The sequence below is a fragment of the Scyliorhinus canicula genome, chromosome 21 (assembly GCF_902713615.1).
Source record: "Scyliorhinus canicula chromosome 21, sScyCan1.1, whole genome shotgun sequence".
Lineage (NCBI taxonomy): Eukaryota > Metazoa > Chordata > Chondrichthyes > Carcharhiniformes > Scyliorhinidae > Scyliorhinus > Scyliorhinus canicula.
The window spans coordinates 7,439,417-7,457,694 of NC_052166.1; positions in this window are offsets into that span (position 1 = coordinate 7,439,417).

Here is an 18,278-nt window from a genome sequence, read left to right on the forward strand (position 1 = left end):
ATGTATTCACCATAATATAAGTTCTCTGGATAGTACTGTGGCCTAAGGCTAGGGAATGGTAATATGATCTCCTTCCATGTATTGTACTGGAACCCTGGTGGGCTCTGCTTCTGGCTCCGCCCCCCCCGGGGCGGTATATAGACCTGCTGTCTGTGGGCGGCGCTCATTGTTACAGCAGTCATAGGCAGGCAAGTTCTTGGCTAATAAAGCCTATGTTCACTTATTCTCTTTGTCTTGTAGTGAATTGATGGTACATCACCCCCTTGCTGCTAACATTCAATTTGTGTTAAAGAAATCGATGAACAGCCGCCAACACCGGGCGAATCCCTGTATTGGTCCTTTCAGAGCGAACTTGAGTTTCTCCAGACTGAGAAACCATTTCGCTGACCCACACTCCTGACTTCGGGGGCTCCGGGTCCCTCCATCTCAGCAAGATCCATCTCCGGGCCACCAGGGAGGAGAAGGTCAGAATATCGGCCTCCCTCCCCCTCTTTGCCCCCCCCCGGATCTTCCGACACCTCAAATATTGCTAATTCTGAACTCGGAGTTACCCTCCCTTCCGGGACTTCCGACACAACATCCGCAAATCCCTGCCAGAATTCCCTGTTTCGGACATGCCCAAAACCTATGAACATGGTTGGCCGGCTACTCCCACCCGCCCACATCTCTGCTCCCACCTCCTCGAAGAACATAGAACAGTACAGCACAGAACAGGCCCTTCGGCCCTCAATGTTGTGCTGAGCCATGATCACCCTACTCAAACCCACGTATCCACCCTATACCCGTAACCCAACAACCCCCCATTAACCTTACTTTTTTTAGGACACTACGGGCAATTTAGCATGGCCAATCCACCTAACCCGCACATCTTTGGACTGTGGGAGGAAACCGGAGCACCCGGAGGAAACCCACGCACACAGGGGGAGGACGTGCAGACTCCACACAGACAGTGACCCAGCCGGGAATCGAACCTGGGACCCTGGAGCTGTGAAGCATTTATGCTAACCACCATGCTACCCTGCTGCCCCTACTTACTGCTGAACCTACTTACATGGCTACTGTCATGTGTGCCCTGTGGACTACCTTGAACTGGGTCAAGTTGAGTCTAGCACAGGACGAGGATGCGTTTACCCTCTTCAAGGCTTTTTCCCCACAGTTCAGTTTCCAGCTTCTCTCCCAACTCCTCTTCCCACTTCCTATTCACCTCTCTGATAGGGGCCCCTCCCCACTCTCACAATTCCCTGTATATGTCTGAAACCTTCCCACCTCCAACCCCTGTTTTTGACAGCACTTTATCCTGTAGTCCCCTCAGCGGGGGCGAGCATCCCTGCCTTGTCCCCCGACATAGACTACAGTATTCCAACCTAACTCGGTTAGGTTAGTTCTTACATTTGCCTGTTTTTAATAACCAGACCCACTCCACAAATCCCTGCCCAAACCCAAACCTGTCTAAAGTATCCCATAGATCAGGGGTGGGCAAACTTTTCCGTGCAAGGGCCACATTCAGAAATTTAAAGGGCCGCATAGTATATTAAGTAAAATAATTACTTCACCCGGTTATGATTCTGGGCGCCTCACATAGAACATAGAACAGTACAGCACAGAACAGGCCCTTCGGCCCTCGACGTTGTGCCAAGCAATGATCACCCTACCCAAGTCAATGTATCCACCCTATACCAGTAAGTAACCCAACAGCCCGTCCCATTAACCTTAAAAAAAAATAAGATCAGGGGTGGGCCGCATAAAGACCTTTGGTGGGCTGCATGCGGCCCGCGGGCCGTAGTTTGCCCACCCCTGCCATAGATACTTCCACTCCACCCGGTCGAAAGACTTCTCCGCGTCCATGGCAACTACCACCTCAGCCTCGCGCCCCTCCGCTGGCATCATAATTACATTAAGAAGCCGTCTAATGTTGGATGTCAGGTGCCTGCCCTTCACAAATCCCGTCTGACCCTCCCCAACTATCTCCGGGACACAATCCTCTATTCGAGTGGCCAGGATCATTGCCAATAATTTGGCACCTCCATTCAAGAGGGAGATTGGCCTGTCCGATCCGCAGCTCTCCGGATCCTTGTCACGCTTCAGGATGAGAGGGATTGATGCCTGTGATAACGTTGGGGGGAGTACTCCCAGTTCCTTGGACTTGTTGAAAGCCTTAACCAGGAACGGCCCCAGTAACCCAGGGAGCTTGTTATAAAATTCCACTGGGAACCCATCAGGTCCCGGGGCTTTATCCGATTGCCTCGCCCCCCCCCCCCCCCCCAGTCCCTCTATCATCTCCCCAAGCCCAATCGGGCTCCCCAGGGCCTCCCCCAGCTCTTCATTTACCTTCGGGAACTCTTGCCTCCCCAGGAATTGATTCACACCCTCCTCCCCAACCTGGGGTTCCGACTCATATAGCTGGCTATAAAATTCCTGGAACACTTCATTCACCGCCCCCGGGTCCGTCACCGTCTTCCCCCTCATATCCTTTATTTTCCCTATTTCTCTCGCTGCCTCCTGTTTCCTCAGCTGATGTGCCAGCATCCTGCTGGCTTTCTCCCCACGTTCATATATTGCCCCTTTTACCCTCCTCAGCTGTCCCCACCTTACCTGTGGAAAGGAGCCCAAACTCCATGTGAAATCTCTGACGCTCCTTCAGGAGCTCCTCATTTGGAGACTCCCGAGTATCTCCTGCCCACCTGTAAGATTTCTCCTCCCAACCTGCCCAGTTCCGACCGCTCAGTTTTATCCCTGTGGGCTCGAATCGAAATACATTCCCCTCTAACAACCGCTTTCAGTGCCTCCCAGACCACCCCAGCCGTGTCATTGATCTTTATGTACCCAAAAATGGCCTCTCTCACTCACACACAGATCTCCTCATCCGCTGACAGTCCTGTATCTAGTCTCCACTGTGGGCGCTGGGGCATTCCCGTGTCTGCCCGTAGGTCCATCCAGTGTGGTGCGTGATCAGAAACCACAATTGCTGAGTACTCAGTGTCCTCGACCCCTGCTAACAGTGTTTTATAGAGCACGAAGAAATCTATCCTGGAGTACACCTTATGTACATGGGAGTAGAATGAATATTCCCTGCTCCTTGGTCTCTCAAACCTCCACGGATCCACCCCTCCCATGCACTCCATGAACCCCCGCAGTTGAACATACAATGCAGAAGGAGGCCATTCGGCCCATCGAGCCTGCACCGACCCACTTGAGCCCTCACTTCCCCTGTGTCCCCGTAACCCAATAAATCCTCCGAACCTTTTTGGTCACCAAGGGCAATTTATCACGGCCAATCCACATAACTTGCACGTCTTTGGACTGTGGGAGGAAACCGGAGCACCCGGAGGAAACCCACGCAGACACGGGGAGAACGTGCAGCCTCTGCACAGACAGTTACCCAGCGGGGAATCAAACCTGGGACCCTGCCGTTGTGAAGCCATAGTGCCATCCACTATGCTACCGTGCTGCCATTGCTGATAGTTTTCCCGCCCTAGCATTCGACCGGTCTAATCTGTATTAAAGTCACCCCCCCCCCCCCCAATGATCAGCCGGTGCGAGTAAAGGTCTGGGATCTTTCCCAGCACCTTCCTGACAAACGCGACATCATCCCAGTTTGGGGCATATATATTCACCAGCACCACTGCCATTCCCTCTAGCTTCTCGCTAACCATAATAAATCTACCTCCTGGCTCTGCCTGTATCCTCCCCACCTCGAATGTCAGCCCTTTATTAATCAGGATAGCCACATCCCCCCCTTGTTTTAATGTCCAGTTCTGAATGAAACACTTGCCCGACCCATCCCTTCTTTCATCTAATTTGTTCTCCAAGTTTCAGGTGTGCTTCCTGCAACATGGCCACGTCCGCTTTTAACTGTCTCAGTTGTGCGGACACACGGGCCCTCTTAACCTGCCCATTCAGCCCACAAATATTCCATGTTACCAGTCTGGTCACGGGGGGGGGGGGGGGGCTTGCCCCCCTCCCCTGTTGATCAGCCATGACGGGCAGCACAGTATTATTGTGGATAGCACAATCGCTTCACAGCTCCAGGGTCCCAGGCTTGATACCGGGCCAGGGGCACTGTCTGTGCGGAGTCTGCACGTTCTCCCCGTGTGTGCATGGGTTTCCTCCGGGTGCTCCGGTTTCCTCCCACAGTCCAAAGATGTGCAGGTTAGGTGGATTGGCCGTGCTAAATTGCCCTTAGTGTCCAAAATTGCCCTTAGTGTTGGGTGGGGTTACTGGGTTATGGGGATAGGGTGGAGGTGTTGACCTTGGGTAGTGTGCTCTTTCCAAGAGCCGGTGCAGACTCGATGGGCAGAATGGCCTCCTTCTGCACTGTATATTCTATGACCTTTCCTAGTCCAGCTCCTCGCCCATATTCTGCACTGCACTTGATCCACCCCTCGGCGGCATCCTCCATCTGATCTCCATCTCCAGTCTCCTAGCTGTCCCTTACCCGTCAGCAGTACCCCCCTCCCACCCCCCCCCCCCCAACCCCCCCCTCCCCCACTTTGTCTTTCCTCAGCTCTCCCCCCACTTTGCTCCCGTGAACTAGCTGTCCAGGTAGCTCCCACCCTCTGGCATCAAAAAACTTGCCATCTGCCAGATTCTAACTCCCCTAAACATAACACAAGCACTCAACACAGTAACAACAATTCCCAAAAACAAACACACCATCCCCCAACGCGCAGGCAACAAAGCCCACCCCTCCCCTTTTAACCAATTCTTATCCGTCCCACCACCTTCAAACAGACTCAAACACAATAGAAGAAGCTTCAAGCAGCTGAAGCAAAATGATGCATGCAAGAATCAACCTCCTTTCTCACAGAAAAGAAAACCCCCCCGTCGCAATTAAAAGTTCCCCCCCCCCCCGTAATCCAGTACGTAAAGCAATAAATCAAAATTAAATGACACAAGAAAACAAAACCTTTTTCTTCCCGAACATCGCAACTTAACTGAATTAGAATTAGAAAGACTGAAATTTTAAACAAGACAAAACAAAACACAAAATATTTTCTCCCCCCCCGACTTTATCCCTTCCCCAAACTCAGTTCACCACAGTTTGAATTTTAAAGTCCTTAAGCCAGATTATTGTCTTTCATAAAAGTAGCCGCCTCTTGCGGAGAGTTAAGATACAGCTCCCGTTTCTCGTAGGTCACCCAAAGACGGGCCGGGTATAACAGTCCAAATTTAATGTCTTTCGCAAACAGGGCCGCCTTAACTTTGTTGAAACTTGATCTCCTCTTTGCGAGTTCTGGTCCCCAGTCTTGGTACACCAGGATCTCTGATTCTTCCCACATGTACCGTTGTGTCTGCCTGGCCCACTTCATGATACACTCCTTGTTGAGGAATCGATGTAGCCTCACCACCATGGCCCTCGAAGGCTCACGACCCTGGGGTTTACGTGCGAGCACCCCGTGCGCCCGGTCCACCTCCAGCGGCTTGTCAACACATTGGCCCCGACCATCTACTGCAACATCTTCCCCACATACTCTCCCGCATCTGATCCCTCCTTCCCCTCTGGCAGCCCGACGATTCGGATATTTTGCCTGTGAGACCGGTTCTCCAAGTCATCTACCTTATCCAACAGTCGTTTCTGGCTTTCCAGTAGTATGCTCATTTCCAAAGCTATCGCAGTGAACTCCTCCTCTCGTTCGGCCGCCAGCTCCTTCAACTTTAGAATCTCCTGTCCCTGGGTCATCATTTTCTCCTCCACCCGGTCATCCACCTCCTTAATCGAGGCTATCGCCTAGGTTACATCTTCTGTACACTCCTTGCGATGCCGAGTGCACTTCTCATCCAGGTACTCGACCCATTGCTCCATCGACTAGTGAGCTGGCGTGGACACGCTTGGTCTCGTTATCATTGTGCTCGATGACCTCTGAGCTTTCTCTCATCTTTTGGTTTCTTCTTTGTCGACTCCTATTTGGACACAATTCCATCAGTTGAGAAATTTCCTCAAAAAATGCAGCTTAAAAAACATTAAAAAAAACACGAAGGCGAAAGCTGTTGAATGTGCGACCGTTCACTCCATGGATTCCACCGGAGGTCGAGAACGTTGCACTGTCGGAGGGTCAGTGCTGAGGGAGCGCCGCACTGTCGGAGGGTCAGTACTGAGGGAGTGCCGCACTGTCGGAGGGTCAGTGCTGAGGGAGTCCCGCACTGTCGCAGGGTCAGTGCTGAGGGAGTCCCGCACTGTTGGAGGGTCAGTGCTGAGGCAGCGCCACACTGTCAGAGGGTCAGTGCTGAGGGAGCGCCGCACTGTCACAGGGTCAGTGCTGAGGGAGCGCTGCACTATCGGAGGGTCAGTGCTGAAGGAGCGCTGCACTATCGGAGGGTCAGTGCTGAGGGAGCGTCGCACTGTCAGAGGGTCAGTGCTGAGGCAGCGCCACACTGTCAGAGGGTCAGTGCTGAGGGAGCGCCGCACTGTTGGAGGTTCAGTGCTGAGGGAGCGCCGCACTGTCGGGTGATCAGTGCTGAGGGAACGCCGCACTGTCAGAGGGTTAGTACTGAGGGAGTGCTGCACTGTCACAGGGTCAGTGCTGAGGGAGGGCCACACTGTCAGAGGGTCAGTGCTGAGGGAGTGCCGCACTGTTGGAGGGTCAGTGCTGAGGGAGCGCCACACTGTCAGAGGGTCAGTGCTGAGGGAGCGCCGCACTGTCAGAGGGTCAGTGCTGAGGGAGCGTCGCACAATCGGAGGGTCAGTGCTGAGGGAGCGTCGCACTTTCGGAGGGTCAGTGCTGAGGGAGCGCCGCACTATCGGAGGGTCAGTGCTGAGGGAGCACCGCACTGTCGGAGGGTCAGTGCTGAGGGAACGCCGCACTGTCAGAGGGTCAGTGCTGAGGGAGCGCCACACCGTCGGAGGGTCAGTGCTGAGGGAGCGCCGCACTGTCGGAGGGTCAGTGCTGAGGGAGCGCCGCACTGTCGGAGGGTCAGTGCTGAGGGAGCGCCGCACTATCGGAGGGTCAGTGCTGAGGGAGCGTCGCACTATCGGAGGGTCAGTGCTGAGGGAGCGGCGCACTGTCGGAGGGTCAGTGCTGAGGGAGTGCCGCACTGTCGGAGGGTCAGTGCTGAGGGAGCGTCGCACTGTCGGGGGGTCAGTACTGAGGGAACACCTCACTGTCGGAGGGTCAGTGCTGATGGAGCGCCGCACTGTCTGAGGGTCAGTGCTGAGGGAGTGCTGCACTGTCACAGGGTCAGTGCTGAGGGAGGGCCGCACTGTCTGAGGGTCAGTGCTGAGGGAGCGCCGCACTGTTGGAGGTTCAGTGCTGAGGTAGCGCCGCACTGTCGGACGATCAGTGCTGAGGGAACGCCGCACTGTCAGAGGGTCAGTACTGAGGGAGTGCCACACTGTCTGAGGATCAGTGCTGAGGGAGCGTCGCACTGTCGGAGGGTCAGTGCTGAGGGAGCGTCGCACAATCGGAGGGTCAGTGCTGAGGGAGCGTCGCACTATCGGAGGGTCAGTGCTGAGGGAGCGCCGCACTATCGGAGGGTCAGTGCTGAGGGAGCACCGCACTGTCGGAGGGTCAGTGCTGAGGGAACGCCGCACTGTCAGAGGGTCAGTGCTGAGGGAGCGCCACACCGTCGGAGGGTCAGTGCTGAGGGAGCGCCGCACTGTCGGAGGGTCAGTGCTGAGGGAGCGCTGCACTGTCGGAGGGTCAGTGCTGAGGGAGCGCCGCACTATCGGAGGGTCAGTGCTGAGGGAGCGTCGCACTATCGGAGGGTCAGTGCTGAGGGAGCGGCGCACTGTCGGAGGGTCAGTGCTGAGGGAGTGCCGCACTGTCGGAGGGTCAGTGCTGAGGGAGCGTCGCACTGTCGGGGGGTCAGTACTGAGGGAACACCTCACTGTCGGAGGGTCAGTGCTGATGGAGCGCCGCACTGTCTGAGGGTCAGTGCTGAGGGAGTGCTGCACTGTCACAGGGTCAGTGCTGAGGGAGGGCCGCACTGTCTGAGGGTCAGTGCTGAGGGAGCGCCGCACTGTTGGAGGTTCAGTGCTGAGGTAGCGCCGCACTGTCGGACGATCAGTGCTGAGGGAACGCCGCACTGTCAGAGGGTCAGTACTGAGGGAGTGCCACACTGTCTGAGGATCAGTGCTGAGGGAGCGCCGCACTGTCAGAGGGTCAGTGCTGAGGGAGTGCCACACTGTCTGAGGGTCAGTACTGAGAGAGCGCCGCACTGACATAGCCTCAAAATAAGGGGAAGTAGATTTAGGACTGAGTTTAGGATGAACTTCTTCACCCAAAGGGTTGTGAATCTATGGAATTCCTTGCCCAGTGAAGCAGTTGAGGCTCCTTCATTAAATATTTTTAAGGTAAAGATCGATAGTTTTTTGAAGAATAAAGGGATTAAGGGTTATGGTGTTCGGGCCAGAAAGTGGAGCTGAGTCCACAAAAGATCAGCCATGATCTAATTGAATGGCGGAGCAGGCTCGAGGGGCCAGATGGCCTACTCCTGCTCCTGGTTCTTATGTTCTTATGTTCTTATGTTGGAGGGTCAGTGCTAAGGGAGCGCCGCACTGTCATAGGGCCAGTGCTGGGGTAGCACCGTACTGTCGGTGGGTCAGTGCTGAGGGAGTGCCACACTGTCGGAGGGTCAGTACTAAGGGAGCGCAGCACTGTCGGAGGGTCAGTGCTGAGGGAGCACCGCACTGTCGGAGGGTCAGTGCTGAGGGAGCGCCGCACTGTCGGAGGGCCAGTGCTGAGGGAGTGCCACACTGTCGGAGGGTCAGTGCTGAGGGAGCGCCGCACTGTCGGAGGGCCAGTGCTGAGGGAGTGCCACACTGTTCGAGGGTCAGTGCTGAGGGAGCGCCGCACTGTCGGAGGGTCAGTGCTGAGGGAGTGCCGCACTGTCGGAGGGTCAGTGCTGAGGGAGCACCGCATTGTCGGAGGGTCAGTGCTGAGGGAGCACCGCATTGTCGGAGGGTCAGTGCTGAGGGAGCGCCGCACTGTCGGAGGGTCAGTGCTGAAGCAGCGGCGGGCTGCCGCTTTGCTGTGTGTGGGATCTTTCTGTGCAGAGAGCGACGGTAAAGTTGGCTGCTCTACTTTCAGAAAGTATTCTGTTCACCGCGGAGCATGTTCGGGCACCCTAATGACGTGTAAGGTGCTATTGAAATGTAACCGTCTCATCCCGTCCAATATCCACCTGCAGCGAGTGTAGTTGGAGAATTGGGAAGTTTGTCGCAATGTGAATTGTGGGTTTTCAGCCGGGTCCCTCATCGCCGCAGTTGGGCCAAAGTTCAGACAGCCACGTTTGTGGCTGACGCTAAAGGAGGGAACGCACCAGAAAGGAGGATGCAGCAATCGCCCAGCATGGCTGGGCAGACTTTCGGCCAACACAGTTTAGCGCTGGGTGAATGTCAGCAGCGTAAAGGGAGTGAATGTCGTAGACACTGAGTGAGCATTTGGAGCTTTACTGGTGGTCAATACATCAGGACAACTTCACTGTGAAGCAGCAGCAGAAAACAACGGCTCCTTCAGGGCCGTACCACTGCCCTGTCTGCAAACGGTCTTCCAGACCTCCGGAATTCCTCACTCACATTCCTCTCTTTACCTCTCACACACTCTCCATCCCTCACTCTCTCTTTATCCCTTATTCTCTCACCCTCTCCCTCTATATCTCACTCTCCTGCCATCCCTCTCTTTATTCCTCACTCCCTTACCTCTTTGTCCCTCACTCTCTTTATCCCTTATTCTCTCCCTCTCTCTCTATATCTCTCAACCTCCCTCCTTCTCTCTCTTTATCCCTCACTCCCTTTCCTCTCTTTACCTCTCACACACACTCTCCATCCCTCACTCTCTTTATCCCTCATTCTCTCTCCCTCTCTCTCTATATCTCTCACCCTTCCTTCCCTCCCCTTTATCCCTCACTCTCACTATATCTCTCCCTTGTTATCCGCAAACCTTTTCCTCTCTCTTCTCTTCCTTACTCTCTCTCTTTCACTCATTCTCCCTTTCTCTTTATCCTTCACACCCACTCTCTCTCTCCAATACTCTCACTCTCCCTCTCTTTCTCACTCTTTCACTTACTTTATTGCTCTCACTTGTTTCAACCTCACCTTCTCCATCTTTGCCCCTCTCTCTATCTTCATCTGTCTCTCTTCATCTCTCTCACGCTCTCTCTGTCTCTCACAATTCCATTCTCTCACTTTATCTGACCCTCTCTCTTTATCTCTCTTGATCCTCCTTTCTCTCTTTCTGTTTGTCCCTCACTCTCTATTTACCTCTCTCTCTCTTTATTCCTCAGTCTCTCGTACCCCTCTCTTCATCCCTCACACTCTCCATCTCTTTCCCCCTCTTCCTTAATTTCCCTTTCTCTCTCTCTCGTTATCCCTCACTCTCCTCATTATCTCCCCTCCCTTATTATCCCGTTCTCTCTCTATCTCTTTATCCGCTGTCTTATTTGTTCTCTCTCTCTCTGTCTGCTTTCCACCCCCCCCCCTCTCTTGTCCCCTCACTCTCTCTCTTGATCCCTTTATCCCTCCCTCTGTCCGCTCTCTGCGGTATCAAAGTTCCAGCTGGTCCAGACTGAGGTGAGTTGTGTTGGAAACGTTTCGATGTTTATATTGTTCCATCCAAAGGTTAGATTTTTGCAGGTGGGAAGAGCAAATACGGCCAATGTGAAACGGTTCATGAACACATCAGTAATGCACGGAGCCGGAGAACATCCCAGACTGGTCCTTCATTCATTCAACATATTTAGAGAGCAACATCTACCAGCAATGCGTACAGATAACGGGGTAAAAGATAGGGCAGGTGACTCATCAAAGACCCTTTTATAGAGAGTTACCCCCATCAGACACCCCTTTTATAGAGTCACCCCCATCAGAGACCCCTTTTATAGAGTCACCCCCATCAGAGACCCCTTTTATAGAGAGTCTACCCCGTCAGAGACCCCTTTCACAGAGAGTCTACCCCATCAGAGACCCCTTTTATAGAGTCTACCCCATCAGAGACCCCTTTAATAGAGAGTCTACCCCCATCAGAGTCCCCTTTTATAGAGTCTACCCCGTCAGAGACCCCTTTCACAGAGAGTCTACCCCATCAGAGACCCCTTTTATAGAGTCTACCCCGTCAGAGACCCCTTTTATAGAGTCTACCCCTTTAGAGACCCCTTTTATAGAGAGTCTACCCCGTCAGAGACCCCTTTTATAGAGAGTCTCCCCCATCAGCGACCCCTTTTATAGAGAGTCTACCCCATCAGAGACCCCTTTTATAGAGTCTACCCCATCAGAGACCCCTTTTATACAGTCTACCCCGTCAGAGACCCCTTTTATAGAGTCTACCCCATCAGAGACCCCTTTTATAGAGAGTCTCCCCATCAGGGACCCCTTTTATAGAGAGTCTCCCCATCAGAGACCCATTTTATAGTCTCCCCGTCAGAGACCCCTTTCATAGAGAGTCTACCCCATCAGAGACCCCTTTTATAGAGAGTCTACCCCGTCAGAGACCCCTTTTATAGAGAGTTACCCCTTCAGACACCCCTTTTATAGAGTCACCCCCATCAGAGACCCCTTTTATAGAGTCACCCCCATCAGAGACCCCTTTTATAGAGTCTACCCCGTCAGAGACCCCTTTCACAGAGAGTCTACCCCATCAGAGACCCCTTTTATAGAGTCTACCCCATCAGAGACCCCTTTTATACAGTCTACCCCATCAGAGACCCCTTTTATAGAGTCTACCCCATCAGAGACCCCCTTTATAGAGAGTCTCCCCATCAGAGACCCCTTTTATAGAGAGTCTCCCCATCAGAGACCCATTTTATAGAGTCTCCCCGTCAGAAACCCCTTTCATAGAGTCTACCCCATCAGAGACCCCTTTTATAGAGAGTCTACCCCGTCAGAGACCCCTTTTATAGAGAGTTACCCCTTCAGACACCCCTTTTATAGAGTCACCCCCATCAGAGACCCCTTTTATAGAGTCACCCCCATCAGAGACCCCTTTTATAGAGTCTACCCCGTCAGAGACCCCTTTCACAGAGAGTCTACCCCATCAGAGACCCCTTTTATAGAGTCTACCCCATCAGAGACCCCTTTAATAGAGAGTCACCCCCATCAGAGACCCCTTTTATAGAGTCTACCCCGTCAGAGACCCCTTTTATAGAGTCTACCCCTTTAGAAACCCCTTTTATAGAGAGTCTACCCCGTCAGAGACCCCTTTTATAGAGAGTCTCCCCCATCAGCGACCCCTTTTATAGAGAGTCTACCCCATCAGAGACCCCTTTTATAGAGAGTCTACCCCGTCAGAGACCCCTTTTATAGAGTCTACCCCATCAGAGACCCCTTTTATACAGTCTACCCCGTCAGAGACCCCTTTTATAGAGTCTACCCCATCAGAGACCCCTTTTATAGAGAGTCTCCCCATCAGAGACCCCTTTTATAGAGAGTCTCCCCATCAGAGACCCATTTTATAGAGTCTCCCCGTCAGAGACCCCTTTCATAGAGAGTCTACCCCATCAGAGACCCCTTTTATAGAGAGTCTACCCCGTCAGAGACCCCTTTTATAGAGAGTCTACCCCATCAGAGACCCCTTTTATAGAGTCTACCCCATCAGAAACCCCTTTTATAGAGAGTCTACCCCGTCAGAGACCCCTTTTATAGAGAGTCTACCCCATCAGAGACCCCTTTTATAGAGAGTCTACCCCGTCAGAGACCCCTTTTATAGAGAGTCTACCCCATAGACCCCTTTTATAGAGAGTCTACCCCGACAGAGAAACCCTTTTATAGAGAGTCTACCCCATCAGAGACCCCTTTTATAGAGTCTACCCCATCAGAGACCCCTTTTATAGAGTCTCTTCCATCAGACCCCTTTTATAGAACATCTCCCCATCAGACCCCTTTTATAGAGTCTCCTCCATCAGAGACCCCTTTTATAGTCACCCCCATCAGAGACCCCTTTTATAGAGACTATCCTCCATCAGAGACCCCTTTTATAGAGTGTCTCCTACATCAGAGACCCCTTTTATAGAGTCTCCCCCATCAGAGAGTCTGGTAGACTCTGCTGGTAGAGAGCAACATCTACCAGCAATGCGTACAGACAACGGGGTAAAAGACAGGGCAGGTGACTCATCAAAGACCCTTTTATAGAGTCAACCCCATCAGAGACCCCTTTTATAGAGTCACCCCCATCAGAGAACCCTTTCACAGCGTCTACCCCATCAGAGACCCCTTTCATAGTCTACCCCATCTTATGTAGAGAGTCTCCCCCATCAGAGACCCCTTTTATGGAGAGTCTCCTCCATCAGAGACCCCTTTTATACAGAGTCTCCCCCATCAGAGACCCCTTTCACAGTCTCCCCAACAGAGACCCCTTTTATAGAGAGTTTCCGCATCAGAACCCCTTTTATAGAGAGTCTACCCCATCAGAGACCCCTTTTATAGAGAGTCTACCCCGTCAGAGACCCCTTTTATAGAGAGTCTACCCCATCAGAGACCCCTTTTATACAGAGTCTACCCCGTCAGAGACCCCTTTTATAGAGAGTCTACCCCATCAGAGATCCCTTTTATACAGAGTCGACCGCATCAGAGACCCCTTTCACAGAGAGTCTCCCCATCAGAGACCCCTTTTATAGAGAGTCTACCCCGTCAGAGACCCCTTTTATAGAGAGTCTACCCTGTCAGAGACCCCTATTATAGAGAGTCTCCCCCATCAGACCCCTTTTATAGAGTGTCTACCCCATCAGAGATCCCTTTTATAGATATCCTCCATCAGAGACCCCTTTTATACAGAGTATCCCCATCAGAGACCCCTTTTATAGAGAGTCTACCCCATCAGAGACCCCTTTTATAGAGAGTCTCCCCCATCAGAGATCCCATTTATAGAGAGTCTACCCCGTCAGACCCCTTTTATAGAGAGTCTCCCCCATCAGAGATCCCTTTTATAGAGTCTCGTCCATCAGAGATCCCTTTTATAGAGAGTCTCGTCCATCAGAGACCCCATTTATAGAGAGTCTACCCCGTCAGAGACCCCTTTCACAGAGAGTCTACCCCATCAGAGACCCCTTTTATAGAGTCTACCCCATCAGAGACCCCTTTAATAGAGAGTCACCCCCATCAGAGACCCCTTTTATAGAGTCTACCCCGTCAGAGACCCCTTTTATAGAGTCTACCACGTCAGAGACCCCTTTTATAGAGAGTCTACCCCGTCAGAGACCCCTTTTATAGAGAGTCTCCCCCATCAGCGACCCCTTTTATAGAGAGTCTACCCCATCAGAGACCCCTTTTATAGAGAGTCTACCCCGTCAGAGACCCCTTTTATAGACTCTACCCCATCAGAGACCCCTTTTATACAGAGTCTACCCTGTCAGAGACCCCTTTTATAGAGTCTACCCCATCAGAGACCCCTTTTATAGAGAGTCTCCCCATCAGAGACCCCTTTTATAGAGAGTCTCCCCATCAGAGACCCATTTTATAGAGTCTCCCCATCAGAGACCCCTTTCATAGAGAGTCTACCCCATCAGAGACCCCTTTTATAGAGAGTCTACCCCGTCAGAGACCCCTTTTATAGAGTCTCCCCATCAGAGACCCCTTTTATAGAGAGTCTACCCCATCAGAGACCCCTTTTATAGAGTCTACCCCATCAGAGACCCCTTTTATAGAGAGTCTACCCCGTCAGAGACCCCTTTTATAGAGAGTCTACCCCATCAGAGACCCCTTTTATAGAGAGTCTACCCCATCAGAGACCCCTTTTATAGAGAGTCTACCCCATAGACCCCTTTTATAGAGAGTCTACCCCGACAGAGACCCCTTTTATAGAGAGTCTACCCCATCAGAGACCCCTTTTATAGAGTCTACCCCATCAGAAACCCCTTTTATAGAGTCTCTTCCATCAGAGACCCCTTTTATAGAACATCTCCCCATCAGACCCCTTTTATAGAGTCTCCTCCATCAGAGACCCCTTTTATAGAGTCACCCCCATCAGAGACCCATTTTATAGAGACAATCCTCCATCAGAGACCCCTTTTATAGAGTGTCTCCTACATCAGAGACCCCTTTTATAAAGTCTACCCCATCAGAGACTCTGGTAGACTCTGCTGGTAGAGAGCAACATCTACCAGCAATGCGTACAGACAACGGGGTAAAAGACAGGGCAGGTGACTCATCAAAGACCCTTTTATAGAGTCAACCCCATCAGAGACCCCTTTTATAGAGTCACCCCCATCAGAGGCCCCTTTTATAGTCACCCCCATCAGAGAACCCTTTCACAGAGACTACCCCATCAGAGACCCCTTTCATAGTCTACCCCATCTTATATAGAGAGTCTCCCCCGTCAGAGACCCCTTTTATAGAGAGTCTCCCCCATCAGAGACCCCTTTTATGGAGAGTCTCCTCCATCAGAGACCCCTTTTATACAGAGTCTCCCCCATCAGAGACCCCTTTCACATTCTCCCCATCAGAGACCCCTTTTATAGAGAGTTTCCGCATCAGAGACCCCTTTTATAGAGAGTCTACCCCGTCAGAGACCCCTTTTATAGAGAGTCTACCCCATCAGAGACCCCTTTTATACAGAGTCTACCCCGTCAGAGACCCCTTTTATAGAGAGTCTACCCCATCAGAGATCCCTTTTATAGAGAGTCTACCCCATCAGAGACCCCTTTCACAGAGTCTCCCCCTCAGAGACCCCTTTTATAGAGAGTCTACCCCATCAGAGACCCCTTTTATAGAGAGTCTACCCCGTTAGAGACCCCTATTATAAAGAGTCTCCCCCATCAGACCCCTTTTATAGAGAGTCTACCCCATCAGAGATCCCTTTTATAGAGACTATCCTCCATCAGAGACCCCTTTTATACAGTCTCCCCATCAGAGACCCATTTTATAGAGAGTCTACCCCATCAGAGACCCCTTTTATAGAGAGTCTCCCCCATCAGAGATCCCTTTTATAGAGAGTCTACCCCGTCAGAGACCCCTTTTATAGAGAGTCTCCTCCATCAGAGATCCCTTTTATAGAGAGTCTCGTCCATCAGAGACACCTTTTATAGAGAGTCTACCCCATCAGAGACCCCTTTTATAGAGAGTCTACCCCATCAGAGACCCCTTTTATAGAGAGTCTACCCCATAGACCCCTTTTATAGAGAGTCTACCCCTACAGAGACCCCTTTTATAGAGAGTCTACCCCATCAGAGACCCCTTTTATAGAGTCTACCCCATCAGAGGCCCCTTTTATAGAGTCTCTTCCATCAGAGACCCCTTTTATAGAACATCTCCCCATCAGACCCCTTTTATAGAGTCTCCCCCATCAGAGACCCCTTTTATAGAGTCACCCCCATCAGAGACCCCTTTTATAGAGACAATCCTCCATCATAGACCCCTTTTATAGAGTGTCTCCTACATCAGAGACCCCTTTTATAGAGTGTCTCCTACATCAGAGACCCCTTTTATAAAGTCTCCCCCATCAGAGACTCTGGTAGACTCTGCTGGTAGAGAGCAACATCTACCAGCAATGCGTACAGACAACGGGGTAAAAGACAGGGCAGGTGACTCATCAAATACCCTTTTATAGAGTCACCCCCATCAGAGACCCCTTTTATACAGAGTCTCCCCATCAGAGACACCTTTTATAGAGAGTCTACCCCATCAGAGACCCCTTTTATAGAGTCTCCCCCATCAGAGATCCCATTTATAGAGAGTCTACCCCGTCAGACCCCTTTTATAGAGAGTCTCCCCCATCAGAGATCCCTTTTATAGAGTCTCGTCCATCAGAGATCCCTTTTATAGAGAGTCCCGTCCATCAGAGACCCCTTTTTTAGAGTCTACCCCGTCAGAGACCCGTTTCACAGAGAGTCTACCCCATCAGAGACCCCTTTTATAGAGTCTACCCCACCAGAGACCCCTTTAATAGAGAGTCACCCCCATCAGAGACCCCTTTTATAGAGTCTACCCCGTCAGAGACCCCTTTTATAGAGTCTACCCCGTCAGAGACCCCTTTTATAGAGAGTCTACCCCGTCAGAGACCCCTTTTATAGAGAGTCTCCCCCATCAGCGACCCCTTTTATAGAGAGTCTACCCCATCAGAGACCCCTTTTATAGAGTCTACCCCGTCAGAGACCCCTTTTATAGAGTCTACCCCATCAGAGACCCCTTTTATACAGAGTCTACCCCGTCAGAGACCCCTTTTATCGAGTCTACCCCATCAGAGACCCCTTTTATTGAGAGTCTCCCCATCAGAGACCCCTTTTATAGAGAGTCACCCCATCAGAGACCCATTTTATAGAGTCTCCCCATCAGAGACCCCTTTCATAGAGAGTCTACCCCATCAGAGACCCCTTTTATAGAGAGTCTACCCCGTCAGAGACCCCTTTTATAGAGTCTCCCCATCAGAGACCCCTTTTATAGAGTCTACCCCATCAGAGACCCCTTTTATAGAGTCTACCCCATCAGAGACCCCTTTTATAGAGAGTCTACCCCGTCAGAGACCCCTTTTATAGAGAGTCTACCCCATCAGAGACCCCTTTTATAGAGAGTCTACCCCATCAGAGACCCCTTTTATAGAGAGTCTACCCCATAGACCCCTTTTATAGAGAGTCTACCCCGACAGAGACCCCTTTTATAGAGAGTCTACCCCATCAGAGACCCCTTTTATAGAGTCTACCCCATCAGAGACCCCTTTTATAGAGTCTCTTCCATCAGAGACCCCTTTTATAGAACATCTCCCCATCAGACACCTTTTATAAAGTCTCCCCCATCAGAGACTCTGGTAGACTCTGCTGGTAGAGAGCAACATCTACCAGCAATGCGTACAGACAACGGGATAAAAGACAGGGCAGGTGACTCATCAAAGACCCTTTTATAGAGTCACCCCCATCAGAGACCCCTTTTATAGAGTCACCCCCATCAGAGACCCCTTTTATAGTCACCCCCATCAGAGTCCCCTTTTATAGTCACCCCCATCAGAGAACCCTTTCACAGAGTCTACCCCATCAGAGACCCCTTTCATAGTCTATCCCATCTTATATAGAGAGTCTCCCCCGTCAGAGACCCCTTTTATAGAGAGTCTCCCCCATCAGAGACCCCTTTTATGGAGAGTCTCCTCCATCAGAGACCCCTTTTATACAGAGTCTCCCCCATCAGAGACCCCTTTCACAGTCTCCCCATCAGAGACCCCTTTTATAGAGAGTCTACCCCATCAGAGACCCCTTTTATAGAGAGTCTACCCCGTCAGAGACCCCTTTTATAGAGAGTCTACCCCATCAGAGACCCCTTTTATACAGAGTCTACCCCGTCAGAGACCCCTTTTATAGAGAGTCTACCCCATCAGAGATCCCTTTTATAGAGAGTCTACCCCATCAGAGACCCCTTTCACAGAGAG